The sequence below is a fragment of the Scyliorhinus torazame genome, unplaced genomic scaffold (genome assembly GCF_047496885.1).
Source record: "Scyliorhinus torazame isolate Kashiwa2021f unplaced genomic scaffold, sScyTor2.1 scaffold_536, whole genome shotgun sequence".
Classification (NCBI taxonomy): Eukaryota; Metazoa; Chordata; class Chondrichthyes; order Carcharhiniformes; family Scyliorhinidae; genus Scyliorhinus; species Scyliorhinus torazame.
Genome location: NW_027308263.1, coordinates 84933 through 111143, shown reverse-complemented (window position 1 = coordinate 111143; position 26211 = coordinate 84933). Strand labels below are relative to the sequence as shown.

The 26211-nt window shown below is 62.5% G+C and overlaps 1 long non-coding RNA gene across 2 annotated transcripts in view; it reads right to left on the bottom strand.

The window, feature by feature from the left end:
• Positions 1 to 26211, bottom strand: part of LOC140406449 (uncharacterized) — a 104446-nt gene that overhangs the window by 28136 nt on the left and 50099 nt on the right. The window contains exon 3 of one of the 2 annotated variants that reach the window (XR_011939154.1): positions 5069 to 5193. The exons of the other annotated variant lie outside the window; for it this stretch is intronic. This is a non-coding gene — a long non-coding RNA (uncharacterized lncRNA). The remainder of the gene's footprint in view (positions 1 to 5068; positions 5194 to 26211) is intronic. 2 annotated transcript variants of the gene reach the window in all.

Sequence of the window (26211 nt, the reverse complement as noted above, 5' to 3'; positions counted from 1 at the left end):
GGTGTGTGGACCACCCTCTTTGTGGCATCAGGCCGCTCTCTGTGGGCTTCGTCTTCTTCGTGGGTATTTGACAGATTGCTGTCATCCAATGTATCGACGATCTGCCATGGCATCATGGTATTGGATTCATCTACCATGAGTAGAGTCGTGGTGAGCTTTGCAACCATGTTGCTGATGCTGTGATCAGGATCTCCGAATAACTCAGCCATGTCTGAGTAGTATTCTTCGATAAACCAATTACCTTCTTTTGTTTTGGTATTGTCATTACGCTCTCTGTGTCCAAGGAAGAAATCATCGTCTGAATAGTAGTCTTCAAGGACCAAATCATCTCTTTGGGTGGTGCTAATTGCTTGTTGCAGGGTTCTGTGGAGGTTGATTTCAACGACTGATAGAAGTTCAGGCATTGTTCTGTCTTTCGAGGTGAAAGAATGGTGTTTTGTGGCTTTAAAACTCTTCTTATTAATTTTCGGCATTTCCCCTTTAAGTGGGCGTGGTCCGGGGCCTCTGGCGTCATGCCGCTCATGACGAAAAGCGTAGGAATGGATTGCGCATGCGCAAATCGCTTTTCCTTTACTGTGCGCTCTTTTCGCAACTGTGCATGCGCGGTTTCTCGCGCATGCGCAAAACACTATTTTGCCGGTTCGCGTCTTCCCGGGAACTGCGCATGTGCAGACTGGGCCAGCTGGATACGCGCAAGATAGCTGGCAATCAAAATTGCCGTTTGCTTCTGTTGCAACCCTACCTCTGCCTCGTGGTGAGTATTGGCGCCAGTTGTACCGATTTCTTTTGTGTTTACCTTGCAGTGGCTTTCAAATTTGTCCAGGACTGTCTGGAATTGTGTTCTGTCCTGCCCTTTGAAGTGTTTAAAGGAGCGGAAGATCGTTGTTGCATGTTCACCCGCAATGGTGAGTAGAAGAGCAATCTTCTCAGCATCGGCCACGCCAGTTAGGCCGGATGCTTCCATGTAAAGCTGAAAGCGTTGCTTGAATGCACGCCAGTTGGCACTGAGATTGCCGTGGTACCTGAGTGGATTAGGAAGTGGAATCTCGATCATCGTGCCTGGGTTCGGTTGCTGGTTGTCACGGATCTTGCTGAGTTGAACTAAAAAGGTTGACCAGGCACTCCTGGTATCATGTTGTGTTATGCTGCTTTGTGTAGCATACGCTGCTTCCTTGATGTATGCTTTGACAAAGGAAGCTCCAGACTATGAAATGAGTTCAACGTGTTTATTGAACCATTAACACAATTCTTAAATGAGTTTGACTCTCTGCTAATCTAACTGTAGTAACTCAGTCTATCTTTACCAGCCTGCTCTAAGCCACGTGCTGGATGTGATGCTGTTGATCAACCCTGAGGTACTCTCTAGATGTCTGTCTGTGGAAAGAGGCAGAGCATGTGTGCCCTGTCCTTTTCTATGGGTTGTGAAGTGCCCCCTTGTGGTAATGCCACCTCTGGGTATCCTGATTACCCATTGGTTGTGTCCAGTTGTAATAACCCATTGGCTGTATGTCTGTGTGTCATGACATCTCTGGTGCTCCCTCTAGTGGTTACTTAGTTGTCGTGTATTTACATTAACCCCTTGTGTATATACAGTGATGCATATCACCACAGGTAGGACATAGGTAGATTCGTGAAATGGGCACACACATGGCAGATGTAATTCAATGTCGATAAATGTGAACAGTAAGAAGTCTTACAGCACAGCTCCGGAGCTAGTGATTCGAAACAAACCTGTTGGACTTTAACCTGGTGTTGTAAGACATCTTACTGTGCTCACCCCAGTCCAACGCCGGCATCTCCACATCATGAATAAATGTGAAGTAAGCACTTTGGGAGGAACTGCATGGAGAAGCGATATGATCTAAATGGTAGATATTCTGACAAAGATATAAGAGCAGAGAGATCTGAAAATACACATTCACCAATACTCGAAAATGAGGCAGGACAGATTGATGTCAGTTAAGAAAGCATTTGGGATACTTGGCGTGTGAATAGCGGCATTGAATACAAAAACATGGAACCCATGTAAAACCTTTACAAGTTACTGGTTAGGCCTCATGGTTAGGCCTGAGTTGCACTATTGTGTCCAATTCTGGGACCATACTTTAGAAAGAATGCCCCCTGCAGAGGGTGCAGAGGAAGTTCACCGGGATGATAGCAGAATGAAGGAGTTCAGGTATGTGGAGAGATTGAAGGATCTGGGATTGTTCTCCTCAAAGCAGCAAAGGTTAAAGCCTTTTAGAGGAGTCCTGACTGGGGAAGTAGGAAGAAACTGCTTCTTCTGGTAAGTGGGTCAACAATTAAAATAATTGGCAAAGGAACTAGAAGGTAATCGAGGAGAAATTTCTTTAGTGTTGATAAGATCTGGAACTCATTACTTGAAAGTGTGGCAAAATCAGACTTCATAAGAACTTTCAAAAGCTTGTGTAATGAAGAAGACTAATTTGCAGAATTATGTGGGATTAAATTGAACATGTATGAGGGATTGAATGACCTCCTTCTGTGTTGCAAGATTCTATGATTCTATGAATAAGGTGAAGCCTGGGGTTATATAAGTTCGATCCAACCTCACACATTTCTGGGTAAATTACTGTCCAATAAAAAGTTAGGAGTCTCCAGTGATTTTTTTCACATTATGGTGAGTTCACTTCTGAACATGCCTCTCAATCCACCTGAACTACTCACAAAAAGAGTGTGACTAATGTCTGGCCCCTTTCCCGAGTGCCAGGATTAGGGTAAAGAATTTTGTCACATGAGCACTGAGCTTCTGCGAAGCCGAGCATTGGTTCTCCAACAGACTGTTTCACACTAAAAGAGGTAAGCTTTAAGCAGCTTCTTCAAGAGAGAGGCCGAGAGGTGGAGAGATTTAGACAGAGAGTCCTGGAGTTGAAGGCGTAGCCGTTAATCATGGAAGGAAATGAAACTGGGATGTGTAAGAGGCAGAGCGCCAATATCTTGGAGGGTTCTCGGGCTGGAGTGGGTTACAGAGATAGGAAAAACTGAAGCCATGGAGGGTGTCAAAACATGGATGAGAATTTTAAAATCGAGGTATTGCCGGACTAAGAGGCAGTCTTGGTCAGTGAGCAGAGGTGGGGAGATGGATGCGATGGGCCGAATGTGCTACTGCTGCTCCTACTTCTTATGGTGTCATGGATAGATGGAGCTTTGGTTTTATCATCTGAGAGGTGGCATCGTGTACCATTCCCTCAGTACTGGACCAAGAGTGCAGCCTACATTTTCTGCTCAAGTCCTTGGAGTGTGACTTGGAGGCACAATCGTCTGCCTCAGAGCTCAGAGTGCTACCCACTGACCACAGCTAGTAAGAGTAAATAGGAGACTGTTGGAAGTTATTTTTGTGATTGCTGGAGAATCCACTGCCCTACCTAATTGTGCGTGATTTAGCTAAAAAAAGAATTTGTTCTGGGCGACAATTGAGGGGTCGTCCCTGATGCATGTAGCGCTGGCAATGACTCCGCTATCGAACAGCACTCTTTGTGCCGAGGTTGCACATCCTGCACTGAGGGGCTCCGACGAGTGGACAAGATCAGGACGCCATTTCTCGACCTCCTAATGCGACCCCCAGACCCCCCAACTCCCGAAAGCACCAATTGTGGGGGTCCTCGAGCCCCTCCCCACCGTTTACCGGCAGGGGACTCTCCACGCCCGATCTCCGGCTTGGGCAAAATGCCAGCCTGGCAGTGCCACCTGGACACCCTGAGAGTGCCAAGGTGGGACCTGGGTGGCACTGCAAGGGTACCAGGTTGGCAGTGCCAAAGTGGCACCAGAAGTACCAGGGTGCCAGCCTGGCCACAGCCCGACCACCCAGGAGTCTCTGGCAGACCCCTTCCCCAAGAGCTGGTACGCCGGGTTCCCGGTTGTGGGGAGAATGAATTGGCACTCAGCTGGGGTCTCCTCGGCGAGGCTGATAGATGCCGGGGCATTCGATCTGGTGTCAACACGGTTAAGTGGGTTCTTAAACTCACTGACTCGTGCGAGACTGGGTCCTGCCCATTGTGGGTAGGATCCAGATTGCAACATTTCCTGCGATCTGGTTAGATCTCACAAGGTGTAATCGCCATTGCAAATCCCCGGAGCAGACCTATCCCGGGATCTACCGGCCTATCCTGTCCTGATTCCAGTGGGACGCGGCCGGAAAATCGCGACCTGTATTTGGGGATACTTACTTCTGTCCCTGTTTAACTCCTGAGAGGAACAGACAAGCCTCCTGCCTCTGCCCATTATCACCCGCTGTAAAAGTGAAAAGACTGGGAACAAGGGGAGTGTGGGACAGGCTGTCAGTGAGAAGCTCCTGGAAACTCTACTACAGAGCGTTTGTTGAGAATCTTTGGATCTCTCCACTGCAGTGGGCTTTGAATACTCAGGAATCAGGTATATTCTATGATGTGGAGATGCCGGCGTTGGACTGGGGTGAGCACAGTAAGAAGTCTTACAATACCAGGTTAAAGTTCAACAGGTTTGTTTCAAATCACTAGCTTTCGGAGCACTGCTCCTTCCTCAGGATTCACGTGAGGAAGGAGCTGCGCTCGGAAAGCTAGTGATTCGAAACAAACCTGTTGGACTTTAACCTGGTGTGGTAAGGCACATTCTAGACTGTGATCATTAGAATTTTGGATGCTAAGAGGATCATGGGAAATGAGGGTAGTGCAGGAAAGTGGAACTGGGATGGAAGACCAATCATAACTTGTTGAATGGCAGAGCAGGCTCGAGGGGCTGAATGGCCTACTCCTGTTCTCATTTTGCACGTTCTTGTGTTGCGTTTCTTCTGCATATTTCCACCAACAGCTTAGGCTCAGAATAAGAAATAAAGAGTAGATAGATATGGACGAGAAAGTATATTATTGGCTCATTCATTCAGAAAACCCAATCGTCCCATCACCTGACTGCTTCTCAAGTTATCCCAGAACTTTCCCCCCATAAGGAACAGCTTCTACCACCATCCCTAAGTGCGTCTTTTCCAATTCGCCCCGTCGCTCATTGTCTAGCTGCCTCTATTTAACTGGACTTCTTATGAATAGATTTCCCTTCCCTGGGCCATTATGCACCTTACCTACATCAGGGAGGTCCTTTCATTCTCTTCTCATTCATTCTTGTTCTTCCTTCTCCTCGGTCTTCTTCTCCAGCTGACAGTAGCATGCAATTATTCAGAACATCAGTGAGCAACTCTATTTTTCCCTAAAATATACACAAGGTCTGCAATTATACTGGAGAATTATTATCAGGATTGAGGCTATTTAGCCATTCATACCTGTTCACCATTTAATTAGATCATGATTGATCTGTACTTCAACTTCATTTAGCTACGTTTGACCCCAAACACTGTTATAAAGGGAGAATACAGGGTCCCCTATACGTTTTACACCGTAATGTATCGGATCTTGTGTACATTTGGCAGCTTTCCATATTGTGCGGTGACTGACTGTATGTATGGAGATTTTAGCAACCATAGAGGAGTCCGGGAAGGAGAGTTAAAACAAATGGTTTATTGCCAAAATAAAGTATTTACAAGTAACAGCCCAGTCCCAGCCGGGACTACTCTGCAGCTTAGCTCCTACCTGCTTCTAATGTCCAGAGTGAACTATCCTGCTGACAGGCCCCGCCTCTCAGCGGGGGAGCTCGTACTCCACAAGGTTCACGGGAAGATCAATCAGGTCATCGCCGCGCGCCTCGTGGGGGCGAGACCAGAGATCAAGTCTGCTGTAAAGTACGGTGGTGTGGCTCGAGACCCACTCTGCCATGGCAATCTCTGCTGTTTTTACCACAGGTGAAGACAGAATATTGTGATGTAAAAATAATATATATAGTGTTTGCTTTTGTTTTATATAGGATCTGCTTCATATTGTAACATATAGAGAATCTATAAGGCCTGCTTCATATTTCAACATATAGAGAATCATAAGGTCTGCTTCATATTACAACGTATAGAGGATCTACAGGGTCTGCTTCATATTGTAACGTATAGAGGGACTATAGGGCCTGCTTCGTATTTTAATGTCTCGAGGATCTATAGGTCTACTTCATATTATAACATGTAGAGGATCTATAAGGTCTACTTCGTATTGTAACATATGGAGAATCTATAAGGTCTGCTTCATATTGTAACATATAGAGGATCTATAAGGTCTGCTTCATATTAACATATAGAGGATCTGTAGGTCTGCTTCATATTGTAACATACAGGGAATCTATAAGGTCTGCTTCATATTGTAACATACAGAGGACCTATAGAGCCTGCTTTATATTGTAACATATAGAGGATCTAAAGGGCCTGCTTCATATAGCAACATATAGAGGATCTATAGGGTCTGCTTCATATTGTAACATATAGAGGACCTATAGAGCCTGCTTTATATTGTAACATATAGAGGATCTAAAGGGCCTGCTTCATATAGCAACATATAGAGGATCTATAGGGTCTGCTTCATATTACAACATATAGAGGATCTATAGAGTCTGCTTCATATTGTAACATATAGAGGACCTAAAGGGCCTGCTTCATATAGCAACATATAGAGGATCTATAGGGTCTGCTTCATATTGTAACATATAGAGGATCTAAAGGGTCTGCTTCATATTACAACATATAGAGGATCTATAAGGTCTGCTTCCTATTGTAACATATAGAGGACCTATAGAGTCTGCTTTCACAGCACAATAGATACAGCTAATGTTACTATATCTGTTATAACTAAATTCCAGCTCCCACAATAATGAACTCTCTCCTCCCCTTTACCCACTGCTGTGACCAGACTGAAAACTCCGGAATGTTGAAGGATTCAATCAGTGGCAGGAAACTCACTTTTGCTCAAAGAAGAGCTTTGATGATGTTACCAAAATAATGATCTAAGGAAAGCTTCTATCCTACTACATTTAGTGATGATCTCGAGATGGCTGTTGAACACCCTGCCCCATTGGTCCTTTCACACAGAATTAATCTGGGAGATTGATCCACAGTGAAGGAGGGGAGGGGGGGGGGTTGAAATCTAACCTACAGAATAGCTGCAGACTCACTCATGTTGGCCAGTCCTGTTTCAGTTTATAACTAGGTGGTGTTTTTTTAAGCAGAAAACCTATATTGGTGGGGCCTGGAGTCACATATAAGCAGCAGACTACCATCCCTAAAGGGACATTAGCGAACCCATTGGGATTTTGTTAACAGTTTCATGATCAGTTTTGTTGATACCAGCTTTTTAAAATTCAAATTAATTCAGCTTTGTGAAAGTAAATTTACATTGACAAACGGGCAGGCTGGGATTTAAAGCTATCTTCCCTATTACTAGTTCAGTAACATAATCATGACACGGCCATACTTCAGCCTGTTATAAATGAAATAGCCTCTTTACATCCAGTTAAAAGCAAAAACAATTCGAACACTCCAGCTCCCTAGCTTTAGTGAACCTCAGGACCTTGCTGTGCGTCCTCTCCAGGTTTATCTCCACTTGAAGATGAACTGATCAGAAAATCCTCTATCAAAATTCTGCAACTCCCTCAACGCTGTGGGTGTACCTGTGGAACAAGGACTGCAGCAGTTCAAGAAGGCAGCTCACCAGCACCACTCTTTCAAGGGAATTTCGAGTGCAGCAATAAATGCTGCCCGTGCCAACGACACAAATCTCCCATGAACCAATATTTTTGAAAAATGCGCATCAGAATGTGACTGACCAATGATTTATAAAAAGGATAAAAATAACCTGCTGCCGACTGCAATCAGATCCACGACTGGAGATCCTGTGGGTTCAATTGTGTCTGAACCCTGGGAGTGGCTCAAATAGGAGTTCTTGGGAGAATATTTGGCATGGCTCTACAGATTATGGTCTTTAGCATTTACGTTTCTTCCACAACTGAGTGACTTTCTGGATCACGTCGAAGGGCAGTTAATAGTCAGCTACGTCGATGTGGGACTGGAGTCACATGTTGACCAGATTAGTTAAGGACAGCACGTTTTCTTCCCTAAAGGACATTAATGAATCAAGTGGGTTTTTACCAACAATCTGACAGCTTCCTTGTCTCCTTTATTCAGACCCGCTTTTTATTTCCAGATTTAGAAAAAAACAAATTCAAATTCTCAAGCCAGCACATTGGGATTTAAAGTTGCATTCTAGGCAGAGTATTAGTCCAGGCCTCTGGATTGTTAGTCCAGTTAGCCTAGATGCTACATGACCCTATCCTAAGCCACCAAACGCACAGCTTTTGTGGGATCGGCCGGTTGGTATCTGTTTGAATCCCTGCCTTTGAAAGGAATACGTGCAGGGCGGGAGAGCAGTCGCTTCGGAGTTGCTAGCGTAGGTCACAGAGCTGTTCTTCTTTTGGGAACCATCGAAATCTCTGCCAGTCTACAGTGGAGCATGCGCCTGAGCATCAGATTGTAGTCAATACGCAGGGGGACTAACAATGAGCAAACCCTTAACCTTCCCTCCAACCCCCTCCCCTATCTCACCCTCCAACTCCTTCCTATCTCCAGGATGTTGGGTAGGGAGGGGGGGGGGTCAGAGGATAAACCAGCCAGTGGCACTCTGACTCATCTTCCGCCAGACATTACACAGAGGGCCTGGCGGAGTCTAACTGCCCGCATTGACGGAAGGGACACAGACGCTGGCACAACCCTGGCAGGAGAAAGAGGCAGAAAAAGACATCAAAAATAAATTTGAAAAAGATACTCTCCCTGTTGTCTGTGTGTGCGTGGAGAATTTCACTAGCAATCTGATAATCGGGAAGGGTCGGGCACAAGGCAGAACGTGCACTCAGGAGCCAAACAACTTCAAGCCGGAGAAACACAAAATGAAACCCACCCTCAGATTTATTAACGGTTCATTTAAGCGTTTGGCTAAATTTTCACTTTCCAAAAAAAAAAAAAAAAAATTTCTTTCAGCTTCTCTTAGACTGATACGGACATAACCTTCGACAGGAAATATCCCAATAATAAACACACTAACTACGGGAAATAAAAAATCCAGATACCAACCTCCTCTTTTCTCTCTCCCCTTTTCTGTGTCCTCGATGGTGGATTCGAGATGAACGATTCCCAACAATGAGCGCTTGTTCAGCAGGATGGCAGCAGCTGGGAAATGACTGCATCTGACCTAAGTGCCAACGCTAGTAGTGCCAACTGCATGACATCACCAGGCTTCCCCCCCCCCCCCCCCCCCCACCCCCCACTCTCCCCACCCCCCCCTCTCTCCCCACCTCCTCAGACAGCGGCCTGTGCACTCCGAGGATCACGGGAAGGAGAGCTGCTCGCTGGGCAACTGCATATAACCCAAGAGGATAAAGGAAACCTTTCTTTTGAATTTAAATTGTATTTATTCTCTCTTTTTAATCGAATGGTGAATTCTTGACTTCCATGGGAAACAATTTCACATTAAAAAGGAGCGTTTGGCCCAATTAGTCTACGCTGTTTCTGCTTTCTATATTTATTTTATATGTACTCTGGAAAATACTTGTCTTAAAGACACACTACCTTTGGTAAAAAAACTGTCCACAAAAGAATTTATTTTTGCACATACCATTCTGGTATCTTTTACAGGGAAACCTGTGAGAAATGGACTTTCCCCAACCCAGCCCCCACCCGGATCCTGGTGCAAATTTAAAGAAGCTTATCCCTGCATAAAAAATAGAATACCTTTATTAACAGCATTAGTGACATCTATTACTTTGCTGCCTCTATTTCTTTTAATTCGTTCTGATGATGTGGGTGTTGCCAACAAGACCAGCATCTGCAGCTGTTATGAAAAGTTGGTGGTGACCTGCCTTCTTAGAATCATACAGCACAGAAAAAAGCTATTTGGCCACCATGCCTGTGCCGGCTCTTTACACGAGCTATCCAATTAGTCCCATCCCGTATGTTCCCCCACCCCAAATCGCTCTACAATATTTCCTTCACCGCAATCAATGCTGCCAGGCAACCGGGAATCACCAATTATGATTGAGGCGCAAGACGGTCGACATTTGCAAGGACAAACGTGGCCTTTCTTGTCCCGTTTACCACCTTAACTAATCACTCCATCCACCATTAGAGCGCAGTGGGAGTGATGTGTACCATCTACAGGACCCACTCCAGCAACTTGTCAAGGCTTCCTCGATAGCGCCTTCTACACTTGCAACCTCTACCACCTAGATAGACAAGGGGCGGGATTCTCCCTCCCCCCGTCGGGTCGGCAAATCGCCGGGGGGGGGGGGGGGGGGGGTGTAAATCCCACCCGGCCGCCCCGCGATATTCTCCCCCCCCCAAAAAAAAATCCCGTCGACGCGAATCACGCCGCGTGCCTCGGAGAATGTCGAGGACCGGCGCGACGCAACGGGCCCCGTGGCCGCCCCAATTCTCCGGGCCTGATGGGCCGAAGTCCCGCTGGGGTGACCATGGGTCACGCCGGCATAAATCGAACCGTCTATTTAACGGCGTCAACCAGTCGTGATGGTTGACGCCGGCCAGCGCGGAGGTAGGGGTCAGCGTGGGGCGGCCGCCGGAGAAATGACAGCACGGCCGCAGGTGGTGAGGGGGGGGGGGCAAAAGGAGCCGTTGGAGTGTGCATGCCGGGGTGGGGGGAGGGGCTGGGGGCAGGGGCTGCGGGAAGGGAGGGGTGGTATGGATAGGGTGGGTGATGGAGACGGTGCATGCCGGGGAGAGAGGGGAGGGGGTGGGGAGGGAGCGTGCTGGAGAGGAGGGTGGGAGGGTGCGGCTGGGGAGGAGAGCGGGGGGGGGGGGGGGTGCGGCTGAAGAAGAGGCGGGGGTTGGGGAGGGTGCGTGGTGGGGAGGAGGGGGGGGTTGGGGAGGGTGCGTGCTGGGGAGGAGGGTGGGAGGGTGCGTGGCGGGGAGGAGGCGGGGGTTGGGGAGGGTGCGTGGCGGGGAGGAGGGTGGGAGGGTGCGTGGCGGGGAGGAGGGGGGGAGGGTGCGGCTGGGGAGGAGGCGGGGGTTGGGGAGGGTGTGTGGCGGGGAGGAGGAGGGGGGGGGTTGGGGAGGGTGCATGCCGGGGAAGAGGGGGGGGGGGTTGGGGAGGGTGCGTGCCGGGGAGGAGGGTAGGAGGGTGCGTGGCGGGGAGGAGGGTGGGAGGGTGCGTGCCGGGGAGGGGGGGGGGGGAAGGGTGCGTGCCGGGGAGGGGGGGGGGGGAAGGGTGCGTGCCGGGGAGGAGGGGGGGTGGGGGTGGGGAGGGTGCGTACCGGGAAGGAGAGGGTGTGGTGCGTGCCGGGGAGGAAGGAGGAGTGGGTGGGGAGCATGCGTGCTGGGGAGGAGGCGGAGGTTGGGAAGGGTGTGTGCCGGGGAGGGGGGTTGGGGACGGTGCGTACCGGGGAGGAGAGGGGGGGGGGGGGGTGCGTGCCGGGGAGGAGTGGGGGGGGGAGGGTGCATGCTGGGGAGGAGAAGGGGTTGGGGAGGGTGCGTGCTGAGGAGGAGGCGGGGGTTGGGGAGGGTGCGTGCCGGGGAGAAGTGGGGGGTTGGGGAGGGTGCGTGCCGGGAAGAAGGGGGGGTTGGGGAGGGTGCGTAGCGGGGAAGAGGGGGGGGGGGGAAGGGGGCGTGCCGGGGAGGAGGCGGGGGTTGGGGAGGGTGCGTGCCGGGGAGGAGGGTAGGTGGGTGCGTGGCGGGGAGGAGGGTGGGAGGGTGCGTGCCGGGGAGGGGGGGGGGGAAGGGAGCGTGCCGGGGAGGGGGGGGGGGAAGGGTGCGTGCCGGGGAGGGGGGGGGGAAAGGGTGCGTGCCGGGGAGGAGGGGGGGGGGGGTTGGGGAGGGTGCGTACCGGGAAGGAGAGGGGGGTGGTGCGTGCCGGGGAGGAAGGAGGAGTGGGTGGGGAGCATGCGTGCTGGGGAGGAGGCGGAGGTTGGGAAGGGTGTGTGCCGGGGAGGGGGGTTGGGGATGGTGCGTACCGGGGAGGAGAGGGGGGGGGGGTGCGTGCCGGGGAGGAGTGGGGGGGGGGGGGAGGGTGCATGCCGGGAGGAGAAGGGGATGGGGGGCGTGCGTGGTGGGGAGGAGAAGGGGGTGGGGGGGGGGGTGCGTGCCGGGGAGGAGTGGAGGGTTTGGGGAGGGTGCGTGCCGGGGAGGGGGTGGGAGGGTGCGTGGAGGGGGGGAGGGTGCAGGCCGGGGAGGACGGGGGGCGAAAGGTGCGTGCCGGGGAGGCAGGTTGGGGGTGGAGAGGGTGCGTGCCGGGGAGGAGAGGGGGGGGGGGGGGGTGGGTGCATGCCGGGGAGGAGGGGGTGGGGGGTGTGCCTGGGCGGAGTGGGGGGTTGGCGAATGTGCGTGCCGGGGGGGGTGCCAGGGAGGGAGGGGGGGTTGCGTGCCAGGGAGGAGGAGGGAGTGGTAGGGTGCGTGCCGGGAAGGAAGGGGGGTGGGTGGGAGGGTGCGTGGTGGGGAGGAGGAGGGGTGGGGTGGGTGCGTGCCGGGGTGGGGTGGAGGGTTTGGGGAGGCTGCGTGCCGGGGAGTGGGTGGGGGGTGGGAGGGTGCGTGGTGGTGGAGAGGGGGTGTGCCGGGGAGGTGAGGGGGGGGGGGGGGGGGGGTGCGTGCCGGGGAGGAGGGGGGGGGTTGTGTGCCAGGGAGGAGGGGGGAGTGGGAGGGTGCGTGCCTGGAAGGAAGGGGGGTGGGTGGGAGGGTGCGTGGCGGGGAGGAGAAGTGGGTGGGGGGGGTGTGTGCCGGGGTGGAGTGGAGGGTTTGGGGAGGGTGTGTGCCGGGGAGGGGGTGGTGGGTGGGAGGGTGCCTGGAGGGGCGGGGAGGGTGCAGGCCGGGGAGGACAGGGGGCAAAAGGTGCGTGCCGGGGAGGCAGGTTGGGGGTGGAGAGGGTGCGTGCCGGGGAGGAGGGGGGGGTTGGGGAGGGTGCGTACCGGGGAGGAGAGGGGGGGGGCTGCGTACCGGGGAGGAGAGGGGGGGGGGGGGTACGTGCTGGGGAGGAGTGGGGGGGAGGGTGCGTGCCGGGGAGGAGTGGGGGGGGGAGGGTGCATGCCGGGGAGGAGAAGGGGTTGGGGAGGGTGCGTGCTGGGGAGGAGGCGGGGGTTGGGGAGGGTGCGTGCCGGGGAGAGGTGGGGGGTTGGGGAGGGTGCGTGGCGGGGAGGAGGGGGGGGTTGGGGAGGAGGGGGGGTGTTGGGGAGGGTGCGTGCCGGGGAGAAGTGGGGGGTTGGGGAGGGTGCGTGGCGGGGAGAAGTGGGGGGTTGGGGAGGGTGCGTGGCGGGGAGGGGGGGGGGGGGTTGTGGAGGGTGCGTGCCGGGGAGAAGGGGGGGTTGGGGAGGGTGCGTGGCGGGGAAGGGGGGGGGGGAAGGGTGCGTGGGGGTGGGGAAGGGTGCGTGGGGGGGGGAAGGGTTGGGGAGGGTGCGTGCCGGGGAGGAGGGTAGGAGGGTGTGTGGCGGGGAGGAGGGTGGGAGGGTGCGTGCCGGGGGGGGGGGGGGGGGAAGGGTGCGTGCCGGGGAGGGGGGGGGGGGGGGGGAGGGTGCGTGCCGGGGAGGAGGGGGGGGGGGGTTGGGGAGGGTGCGTACCGGGAAGAAGAGGGGGTGGTGCGTGCCGGGGAGGAGGGTAGGAGGGTGTGTGGCGGGGAGGAGGGTGGGAGGGTGCGTGCCGGGGGGGGGGGGGGGAAGGGTGCGTGCCGGGGAGGGGGGGGGGGGGGGAGGGTGCGTGCCGGGGAGGAGGGGGGGGCGGTTGGGGAGGGTGCGTAGCGGGGAAGAGGGGGGGGGGGGGAAGGGGGCGTGCCGGGGAGGAGGCGGGGGTTGGGGAGGGTGCGTGCCGGGGAGGAGGGTAGGTGGGTGCGTGGCGGGGAGGAGGGTGGGAGGGTGCGTGCCGGGGAGGGGGGGGGGGGAAGGGAGCGTGCCGGGGAGGGGGGGGGGGAAGGGTGCGTGCCGGGGAGGGGGGGGGGGAAAGGGTGCGTGCCGGGGAGGAGGGGGGGGGGGGTTGGGGAGGGTGCGTACCGGGAAGGAGAGGGGGTGGTGCGTGCCGGGGAGGAAGGAGGAGTGGGTGGGGAGCATGCGTGCTGGGGAGGAGGCGGAGGTTGGGAAGGGTGTGTGCCGGGGAGGGGGGTTGGGGATGGTGCGTACCGGGGAGGAGAGGGGGGGGGGGTGCGTGCCGGGGAGGAGTGGGGGGGGGGGGGGAGGGTGCATGCCGGGAGGAGAAGGGGATGGGGGGCGTGCGTGGTGGGGAGGAGAAGGGGGTGGGGGGGGGGGGTGCGTGCCGGGGAGGAGTGGAGGGTTTGGGGAGGGTGCGTGCCGGGGAGGGGGTGGGAGGGTGCGTGGAGGGGGGGAGGGTGCAGGCCGGGGAGGACGGGGGGCGAAAGGTGCGTGCCGGGGAGGCAGGTTGGGGGTGGAGAGGGTGCGTGCCGGGGAGGAGAGGGGGGGGGGGGGGGTGGGTGCATGCCGGGGAGGAGGGGGTGGGGGGTGTGCCTGGGCGGAGTGGGGGGTTGGCGAATGTGCGTGCCGGGGGGGGTGCCAGGGAGGGAGGGGGGGTTGCGTGCCAGGGAGGAGGAGGGAGTGGTAGGGTGCGTGCCGGGAAGGAAGGGGGGTGGGTGGGAGGGTGCGTGGTGGGGAGGAGGAGGGGTGGGGTGGGTGCGTGCCGGGGTGGGGTGGAGGGTTTGGGGAGGCTGCGTGCCGGGGAGTGGGTGGGGGGTGGGAGGGTGCGTGGTGGTGGAGAGGGGGTGTGCCGGGGAGGTGAGGGGGGGGGGGGGGGGTGCGTGCCGGGGAGGAGGGGGGGGTTGTGTGCCAGGGAGGAGGGGGGAGTGGGAGGGAGCGTGCCTGGAAGGAAGGGGGGTGGGTGGGAGGGTGCGTGGCGGGGAGGAGAAGTGGGTGGGGGGGGTGTGTGCCGGGGTGGAGTGGAGGGTTTGGGGAGGGTGTGTGCCGGGGAGGGGGTGGTGGGTGGGAGGGTGCCTGGAGGGGCGGGGAGGGTGCAGGCCGGGGAGGACAGGGGGCAAAAGGTGCGTGCCGGGGAGGCAGGTTGGGGGTGGAGAGGGTGCGTGCCGGGGAGGAGGGGGGGGTTGGGGAGGGTGCGTACCGGGGAGGAGAGGGGGGGGGCTGCGTACCGGGGAGGAGAGGGGGGGGGGGGGTACGTGCCGGGGAGGAGTGGGGGGGAGGGTGCGTGCCGGGGAGGAGTGGGGGGGGGGAGGGTGCATGCCGGGGAGGAGAAGGGGTTGGGGAGGGTGCGTGCTGGGGAGGAGGCGGGGGTTGGGGAGGGTGCGTGCCGGGGAGAGGTGGGGGGTTGGGGAGGGTGCGTGGCGGGGAGGAGGGGGGGGTTGGGGAGGAGGGGGGGTGTTGGGGAGGGTGCGTGCCGGGGAGAAGTGGGGGGTTGGGGAGGGTGCGTGGCGGGGAGAAGTGGGGGGTTGGGGAGGGTGCGTGGCGGGGAGGGGGGGGGGGGGGTTGTGGAGGGTGCGTGCCGGGGAGAAGGGGGGGTTGGGGAGGGTGCGTGGCGGGGAAGGGGGGGGGGGAAGGGTGCGTGGGGGTGGGGAAGGGTGCGTGGGGGGGGGAAGGGTTGGGGAGGGTGCGTGCCGGGGAGGAGGGTAGGAGGGTGTGTGGCGGGGAGGAGGGTGGGAGGGTGCGTGCCGGGGGGGGGGGGGGGAAGGGTGCGTGCCGGGGAGGGGGGGGGGGGGGGGGAGGGTGCGTGCCGGGGAGGAGGGGGGGGGGGTTGGGGAGGGTGCGTACCGGGAAGAAGAGGGGGTGGTGCGTGCCGGGGAGGAAGGAGGAGTGGGTGGGGAGCATGCGTGCTGGGGAGGAGGCGGAGGTTGGGAAGGGTGTGTGCCAGGGAGGGGGGTTGGGGACTGTGCGTACCGGGGAGGAGAGGGGGGGGGGGTGCGTGCCGGGGAGGAGTGGGTGCATGCCGGGAGGAGAAGGGGATGGGGGGCGTGTGTGGTGGGGAGGAGAAGGGGGTGGGGGGGGGTGCGTGCCGGGGAGGAGTGGAGGGTTTGGGGAGGGTGCGTGCCGGGGAGGGGGTGGGAGGGTGCGTGGAGGGGGGGAGGGTGCAGGCCGGGGAGGACGGGGGGCGAAAGGTGCGTGCCGGGGAGGCAGGTTGGGGGTGGAGAGGGTGCGTGCCGGGGAGGAGGGAGGGGGGGGGGGGGGGGGGGGTGCATGCCGGGGAGGAGGGGGGGGGGGTGTGCCTGGGCGGAGTGGGGGGTTGGGGAGGGTGCGTGCTGGGGGGGGGGTGCCAGGGAGGGAGGGGGGGGTTGCGTGCCAGGGAGGAGGGGGGAGTGGTAGGGTGCGTGCCGGGAAGGAAGGGGGGTGGGTGGGAGGGTGCGTGGTGGGAAGGAGGAGGGGTGGGGGGGGGTGCGTGCTGGGGTGGAGTGGAGGGTTTGGGGAGGGTGCGTGCCGGGGAGTGGGTGGGGGGTGGGAGGGTGCCTGGAGGTGGAGAGGGTGTGTGCCGGGGAGGAGAGGGGGGAGGGTGCGTGCCGGGGAGGGGGGGGGGGGTTGCGTGCCAGGGAGGAGGGGGGAGTGGGAGGGTGCGTGCCTGGAAGGAAGGGGGGTGGGTGGGAGGGTGCGTGGCGGGGAGGAGAAGTGGGTGGGGGGGGGTGTGCCGGGGTGGAGTGGAGGGTTTGGGGAGGGTGTGTGCCGGGGAGGGGGTGGGGGGTGGGAGGGTGCCTGGAGGGGGGGCGGAGGGTGCAGGCCGGGGAGGACGGGGGGCGAAAGGTGCGTGCCGGGGAGGCAGGTTGGGGGTGGAGAGGGTGTTTGCCGGGGAGGAGGGGCGGGGGGGGGGGGGGTTGGGGAGGGTGCGTACCGGGAAGGAGAGGGGTGGTGCGTGCCGGGGAGGAAGGAGGATTGGGTGGGGAGCATGCGTGCCGGGGAGGGGGCGGAGGTTGGGAAGGGTGTGTGCCGGGGAGGGGGGTTGGGGACGGTGCGTACCGGGGAGGAGAGGGGGGGGGCTGCGTACCGGGGAGGAGAGGGGGGGGTACGTGCCGGGGAGGAGTGGGGGGGGGGAGGGTGCGTGCCGGGGAGGAGTGGGGGGGGGGAGGGTGCATGCCGGGGAGGAGAAGGGGTTGGGGAGGGTGCGTGCCGGGGAGAAGTGGGGGGTTGGGGAGGGTGCGTGGCGGGGAGGAGGGGGGGTTGGGGAGGAGGGGGGGGTTGGGGAGGGTGCGTGCCGGGGAGAAGTGGGGGGTTGGGGAGGGTGCGTGGCGGGTATGAGGGGGGGGTTGGGGAGGAGGGGGGGGTTGGGGAGGGTGCGTGCCGGGGAGAAGTGGGGGGTTGGGGAGGGTGCGTGGCGGGGAGGAGGGGGGGGGGGTTGTGGAGGGTGCGTGCCGGGGAGAAGGGGGGGTTGGGGAGGGTGCGTGGCGGGGAAGGTGGGGGGGGGGAGGGTGCGTGGGGGGGGGGGAAGGGTGCGTGGGGGGGGGGAAGGGTGCGTGCCGGGGAGGAGGCGGGGGTTGGGGAGGGTGCGTGCCGGGGAGGAGGGTAGGAGTGTGCGTGGCGGGGAGGAGGGTGGGAGGGTGCGTGCCGGGAAGGGGGGGGAAGTGTGCGTGCCGGGGAGGGGGGGGGGGGAGGGTGCGTGCCGGGGAGGAGGGGGGGGGGGGGGGTTGGGGAGGGTGCGTACCGGGAAGGAGAGGGGGTGGTGCGTGCCGGGGAGGAAGGAGGAGTGGGTGGGGAGAATGCGTGCTGGGGAGGAGGCGGAGGTTGGGAAGGGTGTGTGCCGGGGGGGGGGGGGGGGGGGGGGGGGGGGGGGGTGCCAGGGAGGGAGGGGGGGGTTGCGTGCCAGGGAGGAGGGGGGAGTGGTAGGGTGCGTGTCGGGAAGGAAGGGGGGTGGGTGGGAGGGTGCGTGGTGGGGAGGAGGAGGGGTGGGGGGGTGCGTGCCGGGGTGGAGTGGAGGGTTTGGGGAGGGTGCGTGCTGGGGAGTGGGTGGGGGGTGGGAGGGTGCGTGGAGGTGGAGAGGGTGCGTGGCGGGGAGGAGGGGGGGGGGGGGGGGTTGTGGAGGGTGCGTGCCGGGGAGAAGGGGGGGTTGGGGAGGGTGCGTGGCGGGGAAGGGGGGGGGGGGGAAGGGTGCGTGGGGGTGGGGAAGGGTGCGTGGGGGGGGGAAGGGTTGGGGAGGGTGCGTGCCGGGGAGGAGGGTGGGAGGGTGCGTGCCGGGGAGGGGGGGGGGGAAGGGTGCGTGCTGGGGAGGGGGGGGGGGGGAGGGTGCGTGCCGGGGAGGAGGGGGGGGGTTGGGGAGGGTGCGTACCGGGAAGAAGAGGGGGTGGTGCGTGCCGGGGAGGAAGGAGGAGTGGGTGGGGAGCATGCGTGCTGGGGAGGAGGCGGAGGTTGGGAAGGGTGTGTGCCGGGGAGGGGGGTTGGGGACTGTGCGTACCGGGGAGGAGAGGGGGGGGTGCGTGCCGGGGAGGAGTGGGTGGGGGGGAGGGTGCATGCCGGGAGGAGAAGGGGATGGGGGGCGTGCGTGGTGGGGAGGAGAAGGGGGTGGGGGTGGTGCTTGCCGGGGAGGAGTGGAGGGTTTGGGGAGGGTGCGTGCCGGGGAGGGGGTGGGAGGGTGCGTGGATGGGGGGAGGGTGCAGGCCGGGGAGGACGGGGGGCGAAAGGTGCGTGCCGGGGAGGCAGGTTGGGGGTGGAGAGGGTGCGTGCCGGGGAGGAGGGGGGGGGGGGGGGGGGGGGGGGGTGCATGCCGGGGAGGAGGGGGGGGGTGTGCCTGGGCGGAGTGGGGGGTTGGGGAGGGTGCGTGCTGGGGGGGGGGGTGCCAGGGAGGGAGGGGGGGGTTGCGTGCCAGGGAGGAGGGGGGAGTGGTAGGGTGCGTGCCGGGAAGGAAGGGGGGTGGGTGGGAGGGTGCGTGGTGGGGAGGAGGAGGGGTGGGGGGGGTGCGTGCTAGGGTGGAGTGGAGGGTTTGGGGAGGGTGCGTGCCGGGGAGTGGGTGGGGGGTGGGAGGGTGCCTGGAGGTGGAGAGGGTGTGTGCCGGGGAGGAGAGGGGGGAGGGTGCGTGCCGGGGAGGGGGGGGGGGGGTTGCGTGCCAGGGAGGAGGGGGGAGTGGGAGGGTGCGTGCCTGGAAGGAAGGGGGGTGGGTGGGAGGGTGCGTGGCGGGGAGGAGAAGTGGGTGGGGGGGTGTGTGCCGGGGTGGAGTGGAGGGTTTGGGGAGGGTGTGTGCCGGGGAGGGGGTGGGGGGTGGGAGGGTGCCTGGAGGGGGGGGGGGGAGGGTGCAGGCCGGGGGGCGAAAGGTGCGTGCCGGGGAGGCAGGTTGGGGGTGGAGAGGGTGCTTGCCGGGGAGGAGGGGGGGGGGTTGGGGAGGGTGCGTACCGGGAAGGAGAGGGGTGGTGCGTGCCGGGGAGGAAGGAGGAGTGGGTGGGGAGCATGCGTGCTGGGGAGGGGGCGGAGGTTGGGAAGGGTGTGTGCCGGGGAGGGGGGTTGGGGACGGTGCGTACCGGGGAGGAGAGGGGGGGGGCTGCGTACCGGGGAGGAGAGGGGGGGGTACGTGCCGGGGAGGAGTGGGGGGGGGGGGGAGGGTGCGTGCCATGGAGGAGTGGGGGGGGGGGGAGGGTGCATGCCGGGGAGGAGAAGGGGTTGGGGAGGGTGCGTGCCGGGGAGGAGGGGGGGGTTGGGGAGGAGGGGGGGGGTTGGGGAGGGTGCGTGCCGGGGAGAAGTGGGGGGTTGGGGAGGGTGCGTGGCGGGGAGGGGGGGGGGTTGGGGAGGAGGGGGGGGGTTGGGGAGGGTGCGTGCCGGGGAGAAGTGGGGGGTTGGGGAGGGTGCGTGGCGGGGAGGAGGGGGGGGGGGGTTGTGGAGGGTGCGTGCCGGGGAGAAGGGGGGGTTGGGGAGGGTGCGTGGCGGGGAAGGTGGGGGGGGGGAGGGTGCGTGGGGGGGGGGGAAGGGTGCGTGGGGGGGGGAAGGGTGCGTGCCGGGGAGGAGGCGGGGGTTGGGGAGGGTGCGTGCCGGGGAGGAGGGTAGGAGGGTGCGTGGCGGGGAGGAGGGTGGGAGGGTGCGTGCCGGGAAGGGGGGGGAAGTGTGCGTGCCGGGGAGGGGGGGGGGGGGGAAGGGTGCGTGCCGGGGAGGAGGGGGGGGGGGTTGGGGAGGGTGCGTACCGGGAAGGAGAGGGGGTGGTGCGTGCCGGGGAGGAAGGAGGAGTGGGTGGGGAGAATGCGTGCTGGGGAGGAGGCGGAGGTTGGGAAGGGTGTGTGCCGGGGGGGGGGGGGGGGGGGGGGGGGGTGCCAGGGAGGGGGGGGGGGTTGCGTGCCAGGGAGGAGGGGGGAGTGGTAGGGTGCGTGTCGGGAAGGAAGGGGGGGTGGGTGGGAGGGTGCGTGGTGGGGAGGAGGAGGGGTGGGGGGGTGCGTGCCGGGGTGGAGTGGAGGGTTTGGGGAGGGTGCGTGCTGGGGAGTGGGTGGGGGGTGGGAGGGTGCGTGGAGGTGGAGAGGGTGCGTGCCGGGGAGGAGGAGGGGGGGGGGGTGGGGGGGGAGGGTGCGTGCCGGGGAGGAGGGGGGGTTTGCGTGCCAGGGAGGAGGGGGGAGTGGGGGGGTGCGTGCCGGGAAGGAAGGGGGGTGGGTGGGAGGGTGCGTGGCGGGGAGGAGAAGTGGGTGGGGGGGGTGCGTGCCGGGGAGGAGTGGAGGGTTTGGGGAGGGTGTGTGCCGGGGACAGGGTGGGGGGTGGGAGGGTGCGTGGAGGGGGGGGAGGGTGCAGGCCGGGGAGGACGGGGGGCGAAAGGTGCGTGACGGGGAGGCAGGTTGGGGGTGGAGAGGGTGCGTGCCGGGGAGGAGAGGGGGGGGGGGAGGGTGCGTGCCGGGGAGGAGGGGGGGGGGTGTGTGCCTGGGAGGAGGGGGGAGTGGTAGGGTGCGTGTCGGGAAGGAAGGGGGGTGGGTGGGAGGGTGCGTGGTGGGGAGGAGGAGGGGTGGGGGGGTGCGTGCCGGGGTGGAGTGGAGGGTTTGGGGAGGGTGCGTGCTGGGGAGTGGGTGGGGGGTGGGAGGGTGCGTGGAGGTGGAGAGGGTGCGTGCCGGGGAGGAGGGGGGGGGGGGTGGGGGGGGAGGGTGCGTGCCGGGGAGGAGGGGGGGTTTGCGTGCCAGGGAGGAGGGGGGAGTGGGGGGGGTGCGTGCCGGGAAGGAAGGGGGGTGGGTGGGAGGGTGCGTGGCGGGGAGGAGAAGTGGGTGGGGGGGGTGCGTGCCGGGGAGGAGTGGAGGGTTTGGGGAGGGTGTGTGCCGGGGACAGGGTGGGGGGTGGGAGGGTGCGTGGAGGGGGGGGAGGGTGCAGGCCGGGGAGGACGGGGGGCGAAAGGTGCGTGACGGGGAGGCAGGTTGGGGGTGGAGAGGGTGCGTGCCGGGGAGGAGGGGGGGGGGGGTGTGTGCCTGGGCGGAGTGGGGGGTTGGGGAGGGTGCGTGCCGGGGGGGGGGGTGCCAGGGAGGGAGGGGGGGGGGGGGTTGTGTGCAATGGAGGAGGGGGGAGTGGGAGGGTGCGTGCCGGGAAGGAAGGGGGGTGGGTGGGACGGTGCGTGGTGGGGAGGAGGAGGGGTGGGGGGGGTGCGTGCCGGGGAGGAGTGGAGGGTTTGGGGAGGGTGCGTGCGGTGGAGTGGGTGGGGGGTGGGAGGGTGCGTGGAGGTGGAGAGGGTGTGTGCCGGGGAGGAGAGGGGGGGGGGGGGGGAGTGTGCGTGCCGGGGAGGAGGGGGGTGGGGTTGCGTGCCAGGGAGGAGGGGGGAGTGGGAGGGTGTGTGCCGGGAAGGAAGGGGGGTGGGTGGGAGGGTGCGTGGCGGGGAGGAAAAGTGGGTGGGGGGGGTGCGTGCCGGGGAGGAGTGGAGGGTTTGGGGAGGGTGTGTGCCGGGGAGGGGGTGGGGGGGTGCGCGGAGGGGGGGGGGGGTGCGCGGAGGGGGGGAGGGTGCAGGCCGGGGAGGAGAGGGGGGAGGGGAGGGGGTTGGGGAGGGTGCGTGCTGGGGTGGGGGGGAGGGTTGGTGGTGTGCGTGCCAGGGAGGGGTGGGGTGGGTTGGGGAGGGTGTGTGCCGGGGAGGAGAGTGCGTGTGCCGGGGAAGGGGGGGGGGTTGGGGTGGGTGCGTGGTGGGGAGGAGGGGGGTGGCGTGCCGGGAAGTAGAGGGAGGGGGTTGGCGAGGGTGTGTGCCGGGGAACGAGAGAGGGGGGGGGGGAGGGGTTGTGGAGGGTGCGTGCCAGGGGGGAGTGGGGGGTTGGGGGAGGGGGGGTGAGTGCCGGGGGGGAGGGGGAGAGTTGGAGGGTGCGTGCTGGGGAGGGGGGGGTTGGGGGGGTGCGTGCCGGGGGGGGAGTGCGTGCCGGGGAGCCGGGGAGGAGAGGGGGAGGGGAGGGGGTTGGGGAGGGTGTGTGCCGGGGAGGAGAGGGGGGGGAGGGTGCGTGTGCCGGGGAAGGGGGGGGGGGGTTGGGGTGGGTGCGTGCCGGGAAGGAAGGGGGGTGGGTGGGAGGGTGCGTGGTGGGGAGGAGGGGGGGGGAGCGTGCCGGGAAGTAAAGGGGGGGGCTTGGCGAGGGTGCCTGCCGGGGAACGAGAGAGGGGGGGGGGGAGGGGTTGTGGAGGGTGCGAGCCAGGGGGGAGTGGGGGGTTGGAGGGATGAGTGCCGGGGGGGAGGGGGGAGAGTTGGAGGGTGCGTGCTGGGGTGGGGCGGTTTGGGGGGGTGCGTGCCCGGGAGGGGCTGGGATGTTGGAGGGGGGGGGTGCATGCCAGGGAGGAGAGGGCGGGGGGAGGTTGCGTGCCGGGGGCGGGGGGGGGGGGGGGGGGGGGGGTTGGGGAGGGTGCGTGCCGGGGAGGAGAGTGGGGGGGTAGGGTGTGTGTGCCCGGGAAGGGGGGGGGGGGATGGGGGCTTTGGGGAGAGTGCGTGCCGGGCAGGCGAGGGGGGAGGAGAGGGGGTTGGGGAGGGTGCGTGCCGGGGGGGGGGGGGGAAAGAGTGCGTGCCGGGGGAGATGGGGAGGGGGTTGGGGTGGGTGCGTGCCTGGGGGGGGGGGGGGGGTGCGTGCCGGGGGGGGGGGGGGGGGGCAGGGGGAGGGGGAGCGTGCGTGGCAGCTGGCCAGGCTGGAGGGCCGTCCTCACGACAGGTCGAGGAGGTGGTGGTGGTGCCACGGAGACGGAGATGCCCGATGAGGCCCCATGTGTACCGGCCCCGCTCGTCGTAACAGGACCTCATGGACCCGGCATGCAGGAGGAGACCCCAGATGAGCCGGGAAACCGTGGCACACATCTGCCACCTGATGGCACACCTGGCACCGCGTAGCACCGGGGGAGGACACCCTCTCCCCGTGGCCGTCAAGGTTATGGTGGCCCTGAACTTCTATACAATGGGTTCATTCCAGGCGCCGAGTGGGGACCTGTCCGGCATCTCGCAGACATTGGTGCACCAGTGCATCCGTGCAGTGACAGGCACCCTATATGCCATTGCGGGCCGCCAGGATGCCCGGGCAGCGGGCTTCACTGCGGCGGCCAGGATGCCCATGGTCCAGGGCGCGATCGATGGGATGCACGTCGCCGTGAGCCCACCTGCGGATAACAGGCCGTGTTCACCAATAGGAAGGGGACCTACTCCATGAACGTGCAGGTGGTCTGTGACCACCTCATGAGGATCCTGCACGTCTGTGCCCGGTACCCGGGCAGTGTACATGACTGATTCGTATTAGCGCAAGCTTTCATCCCCACCATGTTCGAGGGATGCCCCCCGGCGACAGGGGTTACCCATTGCGGTTGTGGCTGATGACGCCTCTACGGAGGCCACAGACTGACGCGGAGAACCGCTACAACGATGCCCATGCAGCGACCCGGGGTGTGATAGAGAGGTGCTTTGGGCAGCTAAAGATGCGCTTCAGGTGCCTGGACCGCTCTGGAGGGGCCCTCCAGTACCCACCGATAGGGTCGGCCGCATCGTTGTGGTCTCCTGCGTCCTGCACAACATAGCCCAGCAGAGGGCGATGTGCTGCAGGCAGAGGAGGGGGAAGGGGAGGAGCAGCAAGACGAGACGCAGACCTCCCCAGATGAGGAGGATGGGGGCAATGGTCTGGACAGACAGGCTGAACATGGACGGGAGGCTGCCCACCATTACCGGCTGGGCCAGTGGGCACGGGACAGGCTGATAGCCGCCCGGTTCACGGACTAGGGGGGGCGTGGGAATCGCCGAGTATGGGCACAGACTGCACACCACGGCACCAGCCTACCACCCTCACCCCACCTACCCAACACAACCACCCTCACCCCACCAACACCAACCACCTTCACCCCACCCACCCAACACCAACCACCCTCACCCCACCCGCATGCACACCACCCCTCCATTGCACATCCACCTGCGGCACAATGGGCCGGGCTCACACAGTCACCGGTTGAAGCGTGTCTATTGCAAGCCATGGAGGATGATGACAACCCGCCCTGCGATGAGCTCTGGGCTCTACATCGTTGGACAATGTCTGGCCAATAGCCACAGTACCACCCTCCACCCGGACCGTCCCTGCATGCGACCGTGACACTGCAGCGCACGGTCCCGTTGTCTGCCCGGGGGAATGGCGAGGGTGAATCGGGTGGGGAGGGGGGGCACACTCACCTGAGGCCGACGTTCTATCGCCCCTCACACACCCACTGGTGCTCACCTCACACCACACCCCCGCACGCATCGGACAGAACACAAAGGCAGCTTCTGTAGGTGTGAAAGTGATTTTAATAACAAACAGTTCATACCCGTGCCCTAGCCCCAGAACTAATCTGTGCCCTGCACCCATGCCAACTTACTCAGTGTCTAAATTTGTGGCCGTACGGGCCCTATGACTCTGTCTAGGTGGTTCCCCAGATGGTACAGCAGAACTGGAGGGGGACTCCTGTGATTCCTGCCCTGTGACTAGGGACCCCTTTGGCTGCCGTTTCCTGGGGAGGCCCGGCCTAGATGGGCCAAGGGAGACTGGGATGGCGAGCCGCCAGCCTGTCCTGCCTGTTGCCCACCAGATGCGCCTGGGACGGAAGTGGGGGGAGTCCGAGGTGTTGCGGAATTCCGGGATTTCCCCTACAGGGAGACCCGGGACGGGCCCCAGCACCTCCTCCTCCCTCGGGGTGCCCGATGGCCCCCGGGCCTCTACATGGGTTGGGGATGCGAACGGACCGAGCACCCGACACCCCCCTGACACCTGGCGCTGCCAGTCCTGGAGGCCCGCGCTGGTATCAACAAGGGTCTGCAAATTTGCAGCCATGGAGCTCAGGGAGTTGGCCATCCCTGTCTGTGTCTGGGCGACGCCGGCCAGCACCTGGGCAATGGCGCCGATGCCCTCAGCGGTGGCCTGCAGAGACTGGGCTACGGCCTGCAGAGACTGGGCTATTGCCTGCTGAGACTGGACCACGGCATTGAGCGCCTCTGCCATTTTCTGGTGGCTCTGGCTCATGGCTGCCTGTGAGAGGGCAGCCATGTCCTGGGCCACGGACGCCACCTGCACAGAAAGCCCCACCCCTTGCATACTGCGACCCATGTCTGACACTGTCGCACCCATTACCTCCACCGCGGACGCCACCCGTGCGGTGTCAGCCTGGGTGGCACACATGACTGGCACCACTACCTCCACCTTCGTCCGGTGGCAGCTGCCGCAAGCCGGCCGTCACCCCCTTCGGTCGTCCCGTGGTCCGTGACTGCATCGGATCTCTGGGTGGGTGCGGTAACTCCAGGAACCCGGGCGGCAGATGGCTGCCTGCGCCGGGCTGCCCTCTGATCGCTCGGCCCCTCGGCTGCTCCTGCCTCCACCTGCTGTACCGGGACGGCTGTGTTGTGCGCACCAGTTAGTGTTCCAGATGCCTCATCGCGAAAGTGCCCAACCGAGGTGAGTGTCTCTGCGATGGTGGAGGGTGTAGGAGATAGCAGTGGCGTAATGGCGTGCTCCTCATCCGACCCGAAGACCGGGGTCCCCTGGAGTGGTGATTCCTGTCCATCCATCCCCTGTGTGTGGGTGTCGTGTGCGTCAGTGTCCTGGGCGTCGGTGTCCTGTGTGTTAGGGTGCTGTGTGTTAGTGCCCTGTGTGTCGGTGTCCTGTGCGTCAGTGTCGTGTGCGTCAGTGTCCTGGGCGTCGGTGTCCTGTGTGTTAGGGTGCTGTGTGTTAGTGCCCTGTGTGTCGGTGTCCTGTGCGTCAGTGTCCTGTGCGTCAGTGTCCTGTGCGTCAGTGTCCTGTGCGTCAGTGTCCTGTGCATCAGTGTCCTGTGCATCAGTGTCCTGTGCGTCAGTGTCCTGTGCGTCAGTGTCCTGTGCGTCAGTGTCCTGTGCGTCAGTGTCCTGTGCGTCAGTGTCCTATGCGTCAGTGTCCTGTGCGTCAGTGTCCTGGGCGTCAGTGTCCTGGGCGTCGGTGTCCTGTGCGTCGGTGTCCTGTGCGTCAGTGTCCTGTCTGTCAGTGTCCTGTGCGTCGGTGTCCT